Source organism: Rana temporaria, chromosome 7 (assembly GCF_905171775.1).
Source record: "Rana temporaria chromosome 7, aRanTem1.1, whole genome shotgun sequence".
NCBI lineage: Eukaryota > Metazoa > Chordata > Amphibia > Anura > Ranidae > Rana > Rana temporaria.
In genome coordinates this window covers 115788860-115808755 of record NC_053495.1, presented here as the reverse complement: position 1 = coordinate 115808755, position 19896 = coordinate 115788860, and the positions used below count along the sequence as shown (strand labels likewise).

At 39.1% G+C, this 19896-nt stretch overlaps 1 long non-coding RNA gene across 1 annotated transcript in view; it reads right to left on the bottom strand.

Annotated features, from left to right (window-relative positions):
- Positions 1-19896, bottom strand: part of LOC120945587 — a 98151-nt gene that overhangs the window by 35642 nt on the left and 42613 nt on the right. Inside the window, exon 2 of the long non-coding RNA XR_005750601.1 lies at positions 11773-11826. This is a non-coding gene — a long non-coding RNA (uncharacterized LOC120945587). The remainder of the gene's footprint in view (positions 1-11772; positions 11827-19896) is intronic.

Below are 19896 nucleotides of genomic sequence, written 5' to 3'. Positions count from 1 at the left end.
TATCTTGGGGACTCCATTAGACATCTGGCTGCTATAATTCTCAACCCTGAACCTGGCCACCCTGGGAGTTATGAATGTTTCTGCCTGCCTTTGCATGCCCTGTCTACCAATGTGTGCTCCGCCTATCGTTGGGTGTTCCTGTCTACTGTTGCATTACCCTTAATCGAAAACCATTGAAAATTCTAGTAATGCGAGTGGCTGCTCCTTGTAATGGCCAGAGCAGTTGTGTAGATCCAGGAATTCAAGCACATATACATCACCACAAGTGTACCTAAAGGATTTTTTTAATAAATGTCCGGTGTTTTAAACATGGAAATAGTAGCTTTGGATTGACCCTTTAAAGCGGAGTTCCGGACACAATTTCACTTTTTAAATATAAATACCCCTGTAATACACAAGCTTAATGTATTCTAGTAAAGTTAGTCTGTAAACTAAGGTCCGTTTTGTTAGGTTGTTACAGCATTTAGACACTTTATAAAATAGAAATTGACTGGGGCCATCTTAAGTGTGGGCATCATGAAGCCAGACTGTATGACTTCCTGGATTTCAGCCTTGCAGATCTCGCACATGCTCAGTGCTGCACAAGCAGTGTCAGATCAGGTTTCAGCACCTGTGCTGTCCAAGTCACATGATTCTTTGAGACTGGGGAGTGCACAGACTCCTGGAAAGTTACACCCACTACATTCCCAGGAGTCTGTGCGGTGTAGGTTAGGAAGCATTAAGCACCTATGTGCAGGAAGTGGGAAGATTAACTATTCTGCCTAGCAACAACACTTTGAAGGCATCTAAAAAAATATGTTATATTTATGGGTGGAACTCCACTTTAATGTAATTTTTGGGTTAATATGGAAAATTGAACTTTAAAAAGGTGGACCACCAATACATGTGTGCTCATTCTTACTACATTGGAGCTTACCAATAATTTAAACCCCTTAAAAGATATAATGTGCTATTCATATTAATTTATTTCATGAGCTTGGATATACATAAACATAGATTGGAAATTTGGTAGGCAATGTACCACGATGTTGTTGGTGTCTAGATTCAAGTTACTTTAGTTAGGTAGCAACATAAAATGCCCACCTGTTTCCTAAACCCTGACCTCAAATCTTGATTCTACATATAGTGGTATTGATTTACTAAAGCTGGAGAGTGCAAAATCTGGTGCAGCTCTGTAGAGAAACCAATCAGCTTCCATCTTTTAATTAGTCAAAGCTTAATTGAACAAGCTGAAGTTAGAAGCCGATTGGCTATCATGCAGAGCTGCACCAGATTTTGCACTCTCCAGTTTTAGTAAATCAACCCAGTATGTCCTGATACAGTATGCTTTGAGCATATAGGCACTGATAGGTACCTACAGTGTAATTGTATAAAACAAATATACCGCACAGGCGTATAACACAGACCTTAATTTTAGGAGGAAAGTTTCAGGAAAAAATCTTCACTATTGCCCATCAATGCAGCCTGATCAGTGTCCATCAATGCAGCCTCACCATTGCCCAACAATGCAGCCTTATCAGTGCCCATCAAGGCAGACTGATCAGTACCCATCAATGCAGCCTGATCAGTGGCCATCTGCAACATCACCATTGCAGCCTGATCAGTTCCCACCTGCAGCCTCACCATTGCAGCCTGATTAGTGCCCATCTGCATCCTCACAATTGCCCATTAATGCAGCCTGATCAGTGTCCATCTGCAGCCTCTCATGTGCCCATTAATGCAGCCTGATCAGTGCTCATCTGCAGCCTCTCTATTTCCCATTAATGCAGCCTGCTCAGTGCCCATCTGCAGCCTCACCATTACCCATCAATGTAGCCTGATCAGTGCCCATCTGCAGCCTTTCCATTGCAGCCTGATCAGTGCCCATCTGCAGCCTTTCCATTGCAGCCTAATCAGTGCCCATCTGCAGCCTCTCCCTTGCAGTCTGATCAGTGCCCATCTGCAGCCTCTCCATTGCAGCCTGATCCATGCCCATCTGCAGCCTCTCTATTGCAGCCTGCTCAGTGCCCATCTGCAGCCTCCTCATTGCCCATCTATGTAGCCTGCTCAGTGCTCATCTGCAGCCTCTCCATTGCCCATCTATCCAACCTGCTCAGTGCCCATCTTCAGCCTCACTTTTGCCCACCATTGCGGCCTCACCAGTGCTGGATTACACAGAGCCACGATCTCCTGTGTACCCGACGCACACTTCCGCCTCCTGGCCTGGCTCCTATCATAAACAGTGGTCCAATGCCGGGCTAGGAGGCGGGATTGTGTGTGACTGAGCACTGGGTACACAGAAGATCATGGCTCTGTGTAATCCGGTTGTGCTCGCCCTTTCCTTCCACTCCAAAGCAGCCAGGAATCGGCGTATAGCACGCACACATTTGTCCCCGATTTTCAGGAGGAAAAAGTGTGTGTTTTATATGCCGATAAATATGGTACTTCCTTTAATATTTTTTAATTATTATGTTACATACTTCTCATTTTGCGTTTTTTTTTATTATTATTCCACTATTCCTCTTTTAAAGCCAAAACACTCTTTTCCACTTTTCTTTTTGGTCGTCCCTCTTTTTTAGTCAAGTGTACAGACATCTAAAAAAAAAATGCACTTTTGGACTTTTGGACTTTCAAAAATGTTACACTAAACCTTTCATCCATCCCCTGAATTTACTTTAACAAGCCAGTATAAATGAAACCTAGCAATGACAAAAAGCATTTGTGGGTTTAACCAGTAAATGTTTGGAAATTATTTATCATGGTCCCTGTAACTATGGAGTTGACAACGGTGTGTCCTTTGCCTTCATACTCTGTACTAAAACGTGTCCCTCTTCCTAATCTTAAGAAGACTGTATATATATATTGTGACAGGAAGTCAGGTAAATCTGTGGGTGTTGTCACAGACGGGACATACATTTCTGCCTTGTTTAGACAATACACCAATTGTTATTAGGCGTCGGCTGCAAATGTAGCCAGAAAAGGCTAAAGAAAACTTCAGCTGTTCAGAATGAGGCAATTAAGGCCTCTATAAGTAGTCCAGAGGATTACCACTGATTTGCTGCATCCTGAGGCTTTCTGGGTGAAAGAGAGCAGTAGCTGAAAGTCTTCTGAGGAGGTGAGGAGGAAATTGATTTTTCTGTGTGATAAAAATCAAAAGACTATTGTTTTTCTGATGTATGACCAGCAGTGTCTGCCCAGCACTAGGCTGTACCAGACTCCATAGATAGGTTCCTGTGTGGTGAAGATAGACGCCCCAAATGGCCAGGGTTTATATTGTGTTTGATTTTGTTTATGCCGTTTGGATGCTTGCACTTGTTTAAAGCAAGATGGAAGAATAAACCAAAATCTTTGTTTTCAACCGTCTTCGACTGCCTGTCTGTATAAATCCAGTGTGTAGTGAATGAACCCACCCAAGGGGTCACACACCCTGCTACCGAGCTAACCCCTTACAATATATAAATATATATATATATATATATATATATATATATATATATATATATATATATATATATATATATATATATACCACATGCTCTGCAAGGCAACGGTTTCAGAGCTTAAAATGTTACTAAACCCACAACAGTAAAATGAGTCTGTATACTCAGTAAAGCATGCTTGTTATACTCACTGTAGTACCTAAAGGGTTACTCCTCCACATTGTGTAAAAAGGCTGTTTGATCCTGTCTTATCTGATCCTCCCCTTCTGTTACTGTCCCCAATCAATCTGCTGATAGTACAGAGACTTGGAGAGTTTTTTTTTTTTTGGTTGGGTGCATGAGACTTTTTGGGAGGATGCATGCGATCAGCACAGGGCCAATCAGCACTGTCCAGACAGAGGGTCAAGAGTCATGCAGCCTCATAGGACAGTCAGAGGTGAATGAAAACTCTTTCTACAAGCTTTAACCAGACACTGATAGAAGTCACAAAGACTGCTATATACTACTGATGAGAAAAGGTATTTATCAGTTTATATTTACTAAAATAATTGCATTTCCATGCCCTGTGTACTGTGGGAGACCCAATATAGTGAATGCAGGGTCCTGGGTTTAGTAACACTTTAATAGAAAAATTTGCAGTCATGATTCTTTGCTTGTTCACACCAACTGCAACATGGCACATGAAAATTGTTTATGTGTCTTCAAAAATGCCAAACTGTAGTTTTACAGTATGTAGAACCACATGATGAGTATATCCTCTACGTAAACATTTTCTTATAATTTATCACAGACCAGCCCTGAATTCATTTGACGAAATCTTACAAAACTGTACAAGCTAATGCTTGTTTTCTTACCGCAGACTATTCATACAATGTATTTTTTGTTTAATGAACAAAGCACCTCCTCTTGAAATTTCCACGTGCCTCTTTTTCCCAGTGAATATATTATGAAGAACTGCATTTATGAGATAAAACCAGCTTCCTTGCTGCAAGCAGGCAGATAATGTTCTGAGAGGGGCATATGGGATTAATTGGGAAGAGGATCAGGGATAGTGAAGAGAAGGGTGCTGAGCAGACAGGCCAGTCTGACAGGGTGATAAGATCAGTTCATTATAGAAGGCTTTCGTACAGCATGTCGGGAACATCAGAAAACCACTTTCCACAATATATCAAAGGAAGGAAGGATTTCAATCGCTAACGAAGCTGCTGGAATATTTTCTGTTTTTTTTAAATGCGCAGATTATTGTGCGTCCCTGGAATTAACACAGTATGTTTGGGGGACAGAGGGACAGTAGGAGAAAAGTGTGAATTTCAGACATGAATTGTTAAAAGGAGGTCATGCTCAAAAAATCTTTCATAATGCGCACTCACAACACGTTCGAAGGTTTCAACAGTATACATGACAGACTGCAAGACAGATAAATGGTAAAACATCACCACTGCATGCATACTTAGGAACGTATTGTTGGAAAGCCACTGGGGTCTTGGTATGCTTCTTAAAAAGAACATGGTCTTCCATAATATTTAAATTGGATCAAAGCCACAAGGCTACTTAATTTTATTAGGAAAAACAAAGCATAAACATCTTATATCTTTTTTCACAAATTTTGGTTCAAGTATATGTAAAGACAATATTTTTATTTTTTATTTTTGCACAGACTAGGGGAAGACTTAATCGCTTGCCAAATTGTAACTGCTGTTTGTGTCCAAGCTTGGGAGTTTCACCCCTCTCATTTTTTTAGAGACCATTGTCACGATACAGAAAAGGAGAGGAAATCCAAACGTTTTAATCTGTAATCAGTGGAAGAGGCCAGGGAAAATCCTCCACTGGGAGACACCTGTTCCTGTTACAGATGTCTAATGCCTTGTACACACGATCGGAATTTCCGATGGAAAAAGTCAGACGAAATTTTTTCATCGGATATTCCGACCGTGTATATGCCCCATCGGAGTTTTTCCATCGGAAACTCAGATGGACTTAGAAAGTGTTCTCTTTTTTTCCGATGAAAAAATTTCTATTGGAAATGCCATTCGTCTGTATGGAACTCTGATGGAGAAAAAAACCTGCATGCTCAGAATCAAGTCAACGCATGCTCGGAAGAACTTCATTTTTCTCGGCTCGTAATAGTGTTGTACGTCACCGCGTTTTGGATGGTCGAAATTTGGTGTGGCAAGACAGCTTGAACGGAATTCCGTCAGAAAAATCTGTCTGAGTTTATCCCGATGGAAATTCCAATCGTGTGTACAGGGCATAAGATAGGAATTCTGTTCACTTTGAAGAGGTGTTCCCTCATTTTCGATCATGCCTCCAGTGTAGTCAAGGGAAATCTCCCCAGCTGGGCACACAAAGTAAAAAATAAATCGAGAGGGGTTTTAGCTATTTCCTACTCTATCTAGAACAAAAAAAAACTGTTGGCTTTACATGCACTTTAACTTTTTGTAATTTTTCTAAGAGTCAGTGTAATAAATGTCCGATGCTTTTACATCATGGTCTGTGCGGTATTACACATATTCCTTGGAAACTGTACACATGGGTAAAATTTGGTAAAATAGCAGGGGCTGTTCAATTAGTAAAGCTGGTATTATTAAATAGGGTAAAGATGTGTTCAGCTGTGAGATTCAGCCGAGTTGTCATAATGACAATCGGCTGTTTTTTTTTATTTTATCCCCGTACATACCGTATTTTCACCGCCGCTTCCGGGTATGTCTTCTGCGGGACTGGGCGTTCCTAATTGATTGACAGGCTTCCGACCATCGCATACTGCGCGTCACGAGTTGCCGAAAGAAGCTGAACGTCGGTGCGGCTCTAAACGGCGCCTGCGCACCCACGTTCGGCTTCTTTCGGCAACTCGTGAGGCGCAGTATGCGACGGTCGGAAGCCTGTCAATCAATTAGGAACGCCCAGTCCCGCAGAAGACATACCCGGAAGCGGCAGTGAAAATACGGTATGTACGGGGATAAAATAAAAAAAAACAGCCGATTGTCATTCTGACAACTCGGCTGAATGTAATGTTAAAAATGTATTTTTTGGGTGAACCTCCACTTTAATTGAACAAAGAGTTTAATAATTTACAAAATTCAGTGAACAGTCAGTTAACGGTCTCTATTCTTTTTAGTAAATCAGCCCCTGATCTGTCGATTGCAAAATGCATTCTGATCTACAATCTATCTCCGGATCAGCATGCAGCAAAAAAATACCAAAACTAGACTCATTTAGAATCTGTCGTATTCAACAGATATTTGTAAGCAGGGTAATAAAAGCATTGCTAGAAAATGCCATAGACTTTATTTGATATATTATTAATATGATAGTAACTGTAATAAAAATGTATATATTTAAAGCCCAACTCCAGCCTAAATTATTATTTTGGATACAGTATGGAAATTAGAATATGTTTATTTATTTTTTTTATAGTTTTTAAATGTCCCTCTTAAGGAAATCTCCAATAGGCAAACAGACAAAACATATTTATAGTAGAGTGGGGAAGAAGCAGAACTGGCAATGCTTTTATTGCTGTGCATATCTTCTGGTCCCTATGAAAATCCTTGATCGCATTTCTCCTAGGAATGTCACAGGGACAGGAAATTAGGGAAAATCTCCCCAGCGGGGTTACAGAAAGATATTATACCTATTTCTCATGCTATACTAAACAATACACTTTGTCTGCCCTTATTAGAAATAATAAAATATGTTTTGGCTGCCTGTTTCATATAACAATAAGGGATATGCAGGATTTTAACATTATGCAGTTTTAATACTGTGTTGTGTAGCTATTTGTGTTACCAGTCTACAAGATGTTCCCCGCAAATCACTAAAAGAAGATGTAAATAAAAATGTATTTATTTAAGATAAAATATTGTAAACTGTCAATGCTTGCATGACAACTTGTACTATTTTTAAGAAAATACTATTTTTTTTGGCACATGTTGCTAAATGAATAAAAATGTATACAAAGCTAATGTTTTTTTAAATGAAATTCAATTTATTGTTATAACTGTAGATGTATCATACTCAATAATATGATAATTGTACAGGACATTTAGTACTCCATTTCTTGACACAATTATTATTTTTTTGGGGTTACTGTAATATCAATAAAAGCTTTGACTTCCATTATTTAAAGCTTAAAATGACAAGTGATGTTGCATAGTAAACACTAATAATTCATGACAATTTAATAACAAAAAGAGAAAATAAGCCTCAGCAGCAAATCAGATTTAATTATTTTATCTTAGTCCAACCAATGAAAGCAATGGGTAATTATAATTAGTTTCTGTCAATATTACTCTCTCTATGTCTTACCAAAAGATTTTTTTTTATTCTGTGATCAAGGACACCATTTACGGTAACTATTTTTATTTTGTAGACAGGGAAGAGCAGGGACCTGCCTGTGTACTTTTTCCTGGTTGATTGTACATCTGAGAAACTGGCATGAAAATGTTGATACCACTGGTCATGAACTTTGAAACACATAATTTGTGTTTAATTAAAAAATGAGTCGTTTGGTTTGCTTTACATCTATTTTTATACAAGTATGCTCAGTTGAAAAAAAATCTCTGCTAGGTCAGAGACGGTTGGATGAGAATTTAAAACCTTCAAATTACAGACTACTTCATAAAAATCGGAGACAAGAACGTTCTGCAGAAAAATTGAATATGTGTCTATACCCAATATCGGCTTCTTCTTTCTTTGTCTCAGAAAATAAAAGATAACGCCTGGATTGTTGCTATGGGTCAAGTGTCCCCCTTTTTGTGGATTTTAAATATTTTTCTAGAGTTTATATAGACAGCCATCTTGGAATTATATAGATGATCCCAGCCTTGTAAAGAACCACAGGTGATATTCAGAAGCTATAGTCTACATGCATGTTATCAGATCAAATAAAGAAGGTACTCCAGAGCAGGCACATAAATCTGGTAAGAATTGTTTGCTGTAGGGTGGAAATAGCTGTATTTGCTTCATGAGTTAAAGATTGTTAATCGTGTTTTGCTTGTGTTAAATTTGCGTAAAAATAATAGCTAGGGCAGCAATATAGGACACATCAGATGCTTAGTGTCTGCACAGATGGACTCAAAGTCACATTTAATTAATAGAGAGGATCCAGAGGAGACCCACGCTAAATGAGTGTATGATGTAAGCATTGACCTACTGGCCATTAAGAAGGCACATCTAACAAAACGATACAAAGATTAAAGCTATACCGTAATCCATTTAATTTAGCGTAACTGTAAAATGTATTGCTTCATCATGATGTTCTTAGCAGTCATAAGCATGAACTTGTTCGGAATGTAAAGAGTGAATGTTTAAAGAAGGGAGCAAAAGGGCAGGCAGGGTTTAAGTATTTTTTTAACAAACAGAATTAAATGCTAAAATGGCACAGATGGGGCAGTTCAGGACAGGAAGGATGTGAAATACTGTAATGTGGTGGATTAATGTAACCGTTTCTGGAGCGGTCACATATGCAATGAACAATGAGGATGGGGGCTCAGCTCAAGTGCTCCGTGACCCACTTTTCTCTCACAGCTGGCACTGGAATTACGGATACAAATGTTAGCTATTGGGAAGAATACTGCCTGTACAGAAATTACATTTTTATGTTCAGTGTACAATTTCCAAGGGAAATATTTAATAGTTCCTAGCTATACCACTTAGTTAAACCATCTGCAATTCTGTTACAGTCATTTAAAAATAATGATTGGAGAATTTGCACTAAGCTGTACAAATTTTATTTGGTTTATTTTACCTTTAGGAATAATACATTTGTATATTTTGCTGATTTTTTAAGTGTGAGGCTTCGTACACACGACCGAGGAACTCGTCGGAAAAGACACATCGTTTTCCTCGACGAGTTCCTTGTTAGGCTTGTCGAGGAACTAGACAAGCTTGCTTTGTGTACACACAGTCAAGACGAAATCTCGTCGTTCTCAAACGCGGTGACGTACAACACATATAACAGCAGGGGAACTTTGATTCCACTGGCACAACCCTTGGGGCTGCTTTTGCTAATTTCATGTTACTGTGTGTTAAGTAAAAGTTTGTTAAGAGACGATTTTCACTTTTCAGTCTGTTACTGCGTGACAAATGTGTTATCTCCATTACTTTTACCGAAGGTGCGCTCCCGTCTCATACTTTATTCTGAGCTTGCGTGGGTTTCTTAGCATACACACGATCGTGTTTCTTGTTGAAAACCAGCCCGACGAGGAACACGACGAGGAAATTGAGACTCCCGTCTAGGAAAAAGAGAACTTGTTCTCTTTTTTCCTCGTCGAGTTCCTCGACAGTTTCTTCGATGAAAAACGTACACACGACTGGTTTCCTCACCAACAAAGCTCTCCCACCAAGTTTCTTGATGGATTCTATCGAGGAAAACGGTCGTGTGTACGAGGCCTCAGATACTTGGTTGTTTTGTTCTCATATAACAAGGCTCTTTTTTGACTTTCCCTACAGCAGATAGACCTATTTAGTTTCATAATCACTAGAGTACATGGATTCTTTTTCACCAGGTCAAAGGAAAACATGCTGGATTCATTTATGAAGACTTAGTACAGATAATAACAGCACAAAACCCTGAGAATCAATTGTTTTTTTTGTTTTTAGTTTTCTCAGCCAGCAGCCCAATAGAAAATAAAAAAAGGAAGAAACGGATCAACACAAGCAAGGTAAAAGGAGGAATCCTCCCTACTGTGCTACTGTATTCTGACAACTAAGATTCCTCTGTTATCCGAATACACTGATCAAGTGCTGATTGAACGAAAGTTTTGCAACAGACCCCCTTGAGAGAAGTCATTCACTAGACCAAATTCTGTTGAGTGAGAACAGACATAGATGGATCAAAATTTGGTCGGTCCCTTCGCAACTGACTGAATTTATATCCATGTATAGCCAGCTTTCGCAGATGTCAGCAACACTCACATATTGCCTATAATAAAGTAAAGTGGCAACACAATCAAACCTTTCTCGCTTTTTTAACAATAATGTTATGCATATTGTACTGTACTACACTTCGAATGAATTCTGAAAAAAGTCCTTAACCACTAGCTGACCAGCCGCCGCAGTTATACGGTGGCAGGTTGGCTCGGCTGCGCGAAATCACGTAGCTATATGTAATTTCGCATTCCAGCCATTAGTGGCTCACGTGATCACCGCCGGGCACCCGTGATCGCTTGTTACAGAGTCCTGTCAGGGGGAGAAATGACTGATCGCATGTTCATACAATGTATGAACAGCGATCTGTCATTTCCCCTAGTCAATCCCACCACCCATTCAGTTAGAACACAATGAGGGAACATAATTAACCCCTTCCTCACCCCCTAGTGTTAACCCCTTCCCTGCCAGTGTCATTTTTACAGTAATCAATGCATTTTTATAGCACTGATCGCTATAAAAATGCCAATGGTCCCAAAAATGTGTCAAAAGTGTCCGCCATAAGATCGCAGTACCGATAACAAATGCTGATCACCGCCATTACTAGTAGAAAAAAAAATATTAATAAAAATGCCATAAAACTATCCCCTATTTTGTAAACGCTATAATTTTTGCGCAAACCAATCAATAAACGCTTTTTACGAAAAATATGTAGAAGAATACGTATCGGCCTAAACTGAGGGAAAAAAATGTTTTTTTATATATTTTTGGGGGATTTTTATTACTGCAAAAAGTAAAAAAATATTATTTTTTTAAAAAATTGTCGCTCTATTTTTGTTTATAGCACAAAAAATAAAAACCGCAGAGGTGATAAAATACCACCAAAAGAAAGCTCTAAAGCTCTATTTGTGGGGAAAAAAAAGGACGCCAATTTTGTTTGGGAGTCACGTTGCACGACTGCGAAATTGGCAGTTAAAGCGACGCAGTGCCGAATCGCAAAAAGTGGCCCGGTCATTGATCAGCAAAATGGTCTGGTGCTGAAGTGGTTAAAGTGTTTATAATCCTAAAAAAAAATACACTTGTGCTGTGTAATTTGGGGAATTGTGAAAATCTCGTTCCTGCAAGCCGTGGTTCCGATCGTGTGTACGGGGCATAAGCCTGCTCATATATGGAGTGATTCTCAGCTGGTCCCTGCTGAACGGGTCAAGATACGAACCATCTTTGGCTGGCTTTACAATGTTATTTAATCCATAAATGTAAGAGTAGAGTTTGAAGATGACAGTATGTTGCATGAGTGAACCAGTGCATGTCTGCCAGGGTCCTGCTGTGAAGATGACTATTCCTAGATACAACTATAAATGTTAACATTGGTGGAAGAATCTGAAATAGCTACACCTAGCCTACAGAAAATGTATAGTATGTTTGTTGCTTCAGTTTAAAAGTCTTTCATGTCTTTAAAAAGTTTTGTCAATGTATATTTTTTACTCACCTCCGGTAGAGTAAGCTGTGAGACCTTTCATAAGTGGATAGACCAGAGTGTTACCTACAAAGACAAAGCTAGTTTAGTTATGCAATTAACATTATTTTTAGAACATATATAGAAATGGTACACAGATTTACTACAGGCTATTCTAGTCCAACCTGCTGCAAAGGTAACACAAAGAAATGTATGTATGAAAATATTCAAGTGCATCTTCTAATCAATGATATTCCTTCTTTCTTCTGTATTCAAGACACATAACAAAATAATATATGATGTACGTTCTCCCAATTATCTGAATCTGCTATTATTTTCTTTCACTGCAAGCCATAAGAATGTACTGTTATTTATCACTGAACCTGTAGATGTTTCATTTACTGCGTAGGAAGTGGATCCTATTGTAGCTTATATTTTTTTAGAATTTTAATTCTTTAGTATTTTTAAAGAAAAAGGTAGACGTAACTGACTGTGACTAAGGCTGTCGCCTAATGTCCTTATTTTTTCTGAGAAATCCTCACTTCCTGTTCTTCTGTCTGTAACTCCACACAGTAATGCGAGGCTTTCTCCCTGGTGTGGAGTGTTGTGCTCTCCCCCTCCCTTGGACTACAGGAGAGTCAGGACGCCCTCTACGTTGCAGATAGAGAAAGGAACTGTGTGTTAGTGGGCGTCCTGACTCTCCTGTAGTCCAAGGGAGGGGGCAAGCACGACACTCCAGACCAGGGAGAAAGCCTTGCATTACTGTGTGGAGTTACAGACAGAAGAACAGGAAGTGAGGATTTCTAAGAAGAAATAAGGACATTTAAAAGCAAAATGGAAGGATGAGGTAGGTGAAGGAGGACTGCACTAAGGTAAAGGAAGCTATTTAGGAAAAAAAAATGTACCTTTACGACCCCTTTAAGTGATGGATGTAAATGTGAAATTTATACAAAAAGGAAAATCTTATATCTCCTCTTGGACATGATTTATGTATTTATACACATAATGTGATGACTTGATGACACAGCCTTTATGTCATTAACTCAGTAAGGTAGGGTACATTCTTATAAGGGAAAGAACAAACTGGTGCATTTTTAGAGCATGAGACTGGCTAAATTAACAACTTTGCTCATAAAAAAAAAAAAAGAAAAGGGAGTGAACTGGTCTGCCCAGAAAATCAGGCAATTGTTGCAATTGAACAAAAAAATCTCTAGAAATAAACCACCATAAAGTAAAGAATCAAACTAAATTATAAAATTGCCATTAGCTTTAGCTGTAGAATGTCACGTAAAAACATGAGTTTTGCTGCATATTGCAGTATTTTTGCCGCATTTTTCTGATTTAGAACATTTTTACAGCTGAAAAACTATTGTTAAAATGTAGTAGTTCTGTTTTTTTTTTTTTCCTAGCCTGAAAATGCCCATGCCAAAAAACGCTGATAACAGCCTATGTGTGCATGAACACATAGGATAACATGCTGGGGAGTTTACTGGCTGCACTGTAGAATAAAATGCCTGATGCCCAAAACAGCAGCTGTAAAAACGCCCAGTGTCCATGAGGCCTTAAACCCAAAAGCAAAAAAGTTTTATATTGCAGCTTGCCAATTCTTACATGAAATGACTGGGTTCATTTCTTTTTAGGCTTTCTTTCTTCCATTATCATCTGGTGATCTGGCCAGCAAGTCTGTTGTTTTTCAAAAGCACAAACTCTCCAGTAGAATGTATCAGTTTACATGACAGACACTAGCCGACCCTAGCAGGGGTGCTTAAAGAGGTTGTAAAGGATCGTTTTTTATTTTCTAAATAGGTTCCTTTAAGCTAGTGCATTATTGGTTCACTTACCTTTTCCTTTGAGTAAATGTTTTTTTTCGTTGTTTTCTTTGTCTAAATTTCTCACTTCCTGTTCTTCCTCAGTAAGCCGTTCAGTAAGCTGTTCTGACTGACTTTCCACCGCTCGGATGATGGTGGAAAGCTTACTGAGGATAAACAGGAAGTGAGAAATTCAGACAAAGAAAAAAAAACATTTAGAAGGGAAATGAAAGGAAAATGTAAGTGAACCAACAATGCACTAGCCTAAAGGAACCTATTTAGAAAATACAAACCTTTACAACCCCTTTAAAATTATGAGCTTTTATTTGTTCATGTAAAACCTTTATCCCAAAAGGAAAAGGCTGGAACTGATTATAAAGTGTGAGCTGGAGTTTGGCTTCAATATGTTAGTCATTAAATCTGCTAATACATCTAAAGCCTCGTACACATGACCCGTTTTCCCAGCAGGAAAACTGCCAGGAGAGCTTTTGGCCGGAAAAACCGGATGTGTGTTTGCTTCCTCGCAGTTTTCCCGTCAGGAAAACAGCCAGGAATCCCGACGGGAAAATAGAAAACCTGCTCTCTATTTTCCCATCGGGATTCCCAGCTTATTTTTCCCACCAGATCTACTACTTACCTATGGGAAACACTGTCAGGCAGTGCCAATGGAGCATACACACAGCCGGCATTCCCGGACAAAGCTCCATGGCAGTTTTCCTGCCGGGTTCTCGGCTTTCCCCTTGGTTTTCTCGGCAGACTTTTTACCGCAGAGAATACTGAGCGTGTGTACAGGGCAAAACACTAATCACCGCCCAGACTGACAATGCTGCTGTCTGCTGTGTCTCCTGTGTTCATTCATCCAGAGTGGTGTCTCACTAACACAGGAGGTGTGTTACTGGCCAGATCACCAGATTAAAACCACAGGGAAATAGCCAAAGAAACAAAAATGGATGCAGCCACCACATCTAATGATTGGAAAGACGCAATATAATACCTTTTTAATTGTGGGTTTAATACCGCTGCTCATTTTCTCTCACTTTCTAACACTGTAGAATCCTCCCTCACAGGTAAAATATTGCTCGCCCTCAGAAGAATCCCAGGACACTCACATTTGCAAAGGCAAACAAATCCGGGATGTTACTTGTTCAGGTTGATCAGCTGACAAATAAGTGTAGAATTGTGTGTTAAAAGATTTGCAGGCACACTACTTTTACAAAAGATTGTAAAACTAGTAGTATGATGAAACCAGGCATAGGCTATTCAAGGAATATGAAATATGTGAACCCAGCGCTGTCTGTGAAAAATCTTCTATACAAACTTACATATTCTTACTCTATACAAATAATATATAAAACATCAGTGTATATATATATATATATATATATATATAAATATATGCATATGACATAAAATTCATAAAGTGGCACATATATATTTGGTGACAATAACTAGTCCTTTAACAGATTAAGGACCTTCCCAGGTACATATACTGCGGCAGGGCGGCCCTTAAGAGCAAAATCATGTACCTGATTTATTTATTTTTGTCTTGGGCGTGCCGCCGAAAACCCACTCCCACTGTGATTGAACACAATGGGAGCCAATCAGCTGGTCTGGCGGACCCCCTGTCTGCTGGAACCTGCCGATTGTTCCCGAGGCAGACAGAATGGCAGGACCAGGCAGAACAATGTAAACAAGGCAGATTGCAGTTCTTTCAGAGGGGAAGATGGAGATGTTGTGTTTCTGCAAAGCAGGAACACATATCTATGTCTTCACCCAGTCAAAGCATCCCCCCCACAGTTAGAAAGCACTCCCTAGGAACACATTTAACCCTTTGATTGCCCTTGATGTTAACTCCTTCCCTGCCAGTGTCATTAGTACAGTGACAGTGCATTTTTTAGCACTGATCACTGTATTGGTGTCACTGGTCCCCAAAAAGTGTCACTTATGCCTTGTACACATAATCGGAATATCCATCAGGATAAACTCCAACTGAATTTTCCGATGGAATTCCGTTCAAGCTGTCTTGCATATACACTGTCACACCAAATTCTGACCATCGAGAATGCGGTGACGTACAACACTACGACGAGCTGAGAAAAATGAAGTCCAATGCTTCCGAGCATGCAGCGACTTGATTCTAAGCATGCATGTTTTTTTCTCCATCGGAGTTCCATACAGACATAGAAATTGTTTCCGTCTGTTCTCTTTCTAAGTCCGTCAGAATTTCAGAAGGAAAAACTTAGATGGGGCACACACACGGTCGTAATATCCGATGAAAAAATTCAGTCAGACTTTTTTCAACGGAAATTCCAATCATGTGTACAAGGCATTAGTGTTAGATTTGTCTGCCGCAATGTCGCAGCTCTGCTAAAAATCGCTAATCACCGCCTTTACTAGTAGGAAAAAATTAAATTCCATAAATCTTTCCCACAGTTTGTAAATGCTATAACTTTTGCCCAAACCAAATAATATACGCTTATTAGGATTTTTTAACCAAAAACATGTAGCAGAATACATACTGGCCTAAATTGATGAATAAACTATTTTTTTTTACTAGATATGTTTTATAGCAGATATATAAAAAATATATATTTTTTCAAAATTGACTGTATTTTTTTGCTTATAGCGTAATTTTTTTTATTTGGGTACAGTGTTTCATGACTGCGCAATTGTCAGTTAAAGCAAGGCAGTACCGTATTGCAAAAAATGGCCTGGTCAGGAAGAGGGATGAACTTTCCGGAGCTAAAGTGGTTAAAGTGAAATTCATGCTTAAGTTGCTCCCCTTCCTCTTATGCCCTCACTCACCAACTCACAGTTGAAAAAAACGCCAGAGGCGGGAACTTCCGGTGACGTCATATCCTGTATTTGGAAGGCAGACCACGACTATTGAATTCCAAGCCAGTGATAAATGCGTTTAATCCAAGAAAGTTACATATTGTCAATTTGTTTTTAAAAACAGTTTTTTAATAAAATGAAATTACGCACTGGATATCTCCTGATTCTCATTTTATGATAAGGAATATGAGAGATTCCTGTTGGAATACAAGAGATAACTACTAATTACGGAAACCAGAGGAGTTTTCCTAACAGGCATTTTTTTCACTGAGAGTCAGTGGAAGGGGAGCCCAGCACCTTATGATTTTTCACCGCACCTTAAAGGCACAAGACAACTGAAGCATAAATTGCACTTTAATGGACTAATTGTCAGCACCAGATATATATGTGGAGTTTTATGTGCTATGCATAGATATATTAGTGTATAAACACAGATGTTTTACATATTATTTGACTAAGAATAAATAAGTTTGTATAAGAGCTGCACAATTAATCATTAAGAATCGAGATTGTGATTCTTTCCGCCCTCGCGATCTTAACAAAGCATTTTCCCGATTCTATGTAGAGTTCGCTGCTCAAGTCGACAGCAGTAAAAAATGAAAAAACAGGCAGTCCGCCAAGTTTCACAACATTCCTCAGCCGCTGAGAAAAATATAAACATTGTAATGTTCTTTAGATCAAAGGAATGAACTTTGGTCTGTAAATGAGGGACATTTAACCATTTAAAGACTAAACCTTTTGCTGACACTATTTGTTTTCAAGTTAAAATCATTATTTATTGCTTGAAAATTACTTAGAACCCCCCAACCATTTTATATATATATATATTTTTTAGCAGAGACCATAGAGAAAAAAATGGTGGTTGTTGCAATATATTATGTCACACTGTATTTGTGCAGCGGTCTTTCAAATGCTATTTTTTTGGGAAAAAATCGTGATTCTCATTTTTCCCAGAATCGTGCAGCTCTAGTTTGTATAGAACATTTTTTTACAGACAACGCTGGGTTTACATATTTCATTTTTTGAAGGACACTGCACCTTTTACCACAGCAGCAGTCCAACCTTTATTTGCACTGATTCCCATACCGCAGCATGGGGACACCAATACCAAATAGCTGAGTATTTAAGGAATTTATAAAGGCAGTTTTGGTATTTTTACTCTATATTGTTCAGACCTAAAATGATTTTTCCTTAGATAAATATGAAATAATAAATACTAAACATGTTTTAGCCACTTGCAGCCACCAATAGCAATACATTTTTAGAATTTAGATACAAGCTTTGGTTGTGAAATAGTTCTGAAGATCAGGGAGCTCAGATTACACCCACTGAATAATGATTAGCAGAGAAGGAATACAGCCCTCCTTTTATCTTATAGCTGTGTTATGTTAGATAAATCTGTCTGAATGGTGGCTCAGCTATACATGAAGAGCTTCCAAACCAGCAAGCAGTGCTCAGATTTTTATTTATGTGATTGGTCCTCTTTACAGGTACAGGTGCAGTGGTTTGTCAGGGTAGCTTCCCAGGAACTCAGGAATCTATCCTGGTCATTGGTGCAAGGGGCTCCTGGATGTGTCCTAGTTCTTCAAGGTACAATTTTGCCAAAGAGGGGGAAACAGTATTTAAATGTGTTATTGTTTTTGCATATAATCTCCTGGCTTCATGTGGGGGACCATAGGACACCACTTAAGGCGTTTGTTACCCAAAAAAAAAAAAAAAAACTGATCTTGTTCCCTTAAAGCATGAATAACATCACAATACTGCAAATGTGCTGTGTAATTTGGCCTCTTCTATCATCTAAAAAACCTGGCTGATCCCACCTGGTTCTGCCCTCCCCCTTGTAAAGTGACTACGGTTTATCATGGCTGCTGAGCCCTGACACTGTGGTCAGTTTACGTGCCTCTGTCATCCGCAGCTCTCCTCCCTGCTCTCCCTCGTGCTCTCCCCTTTTCCTCCCCGCCTGTCAGTTTTGTTCAATCCCCAGCCCTTCCCTCCTGCTACTATCATAACTACACTAAAAACATACCATCCCCTCTGTAAAATAACATTATGTGCCCCAGTGTCTGGTCTATATAAAAAAGATACCAATCTGTACCTTATATTAGAGCATCTCACAGCACTCACTCAACTCCTCGGCTCTCTCTCCTTTCTCCTCCCCGGCTGATGTCATCGGGAGTTCTCGGCCCCTCCCACTATAGCTGTCAGCCGGGGAGAGGAGAGAGCCGAGGAGTCACGTGAGCACCCGGATTTAACATTTAACCCAGACACTGGGGCCCATAATGTTATTTTACAGAGGGGATAGTATGTTTATATTGTAGTGGCTTAACAACCATTTTAAGGAAACTGACTGTAAAATGAGGTGCCCTACACTTTGTGGACAGTGGGTGAACATTCATGGGTCATTAGAAGTTTGCTAGATATCTCTTTGAAGTTAGAGTGTGGGTCAGTGTGTAGTCTAATCCCCCGTAGACACAACCCAAAAACCGTACGAAAAATACAATTTTTGAAACGATTGTATGATAATCTGATTGTTAATACACAGCTTTCAATAGCCAATCACGACAGTTCATCCGATATTACCAGATCGTATGATTTTCTTTTAATCGGTAGAGATGTAATCCGAAAATACAATACAAATACACTACAACACATTACATCACTTTCAAATGTTTTATTCTGTCATACGAGAATTTAGTACCCTCTTCGATTTCTAGTTATGACTAGCAAGCAAAAAAGTTGGACTACCTGTCGTCCAATTTTGGGATTGTGTGTGTGGGGCATAAAGCAGGCCATACACAATGCAAATTCCTAATGAAGATACACATTTAAAGCAAGATGGTTTGTTTTTCGTATTATTAGTGTGGTAGGTGTGAAACGTGATTTTTGCATGACAGTTGAAAGTGACTGATCCAACATGTTGTTTTTTTGTTTTGTTTTTGCAAAAAACAGTCAAATTTGGTATTGTTAATGGGGGAATTAAGATAACCCGTTACTCTGTCACAAATGCCTGGGAGAAGCAGTGTGGTGGAAAGACTCCATAGTGTTGGTTTACTACTACTAGCAGTATGTTTAGATGGCAAAGTAAATGTTAGTAGACAAGGTGAACCTGTGTTCACTTTAAATAGCCAATCATTTGTGAGGGTAATTATAAAAAAACAGAATTTTGTAGCACAACATTTTTTGATTGAAGTGTACGCTACCTCATCTTATTAACAAAACTCAGTGAACACTTACTTTGCAAAGTGAACAGTGTTTACTTAAATAAATTCACCCACCCTTAGGAGTCATTTGTGTGAAGCCAAGGAAAATGATCACGTTATCAGGATATACTTTCTATTTTACCTGGTACCCAACCTGCAGCCAGAGGGCCGCATGTGGCCCTTTGGTTTATGATGTGCGGCCCTCAGACCTCAGGAGTTTGTAGTGGAACATCAATTAGGGTAATAGCATTGATCAGTACTAGCCTTGTGTAACATGTTCCTAGTTTCATATTGTCTCCTGCAACATATTCACA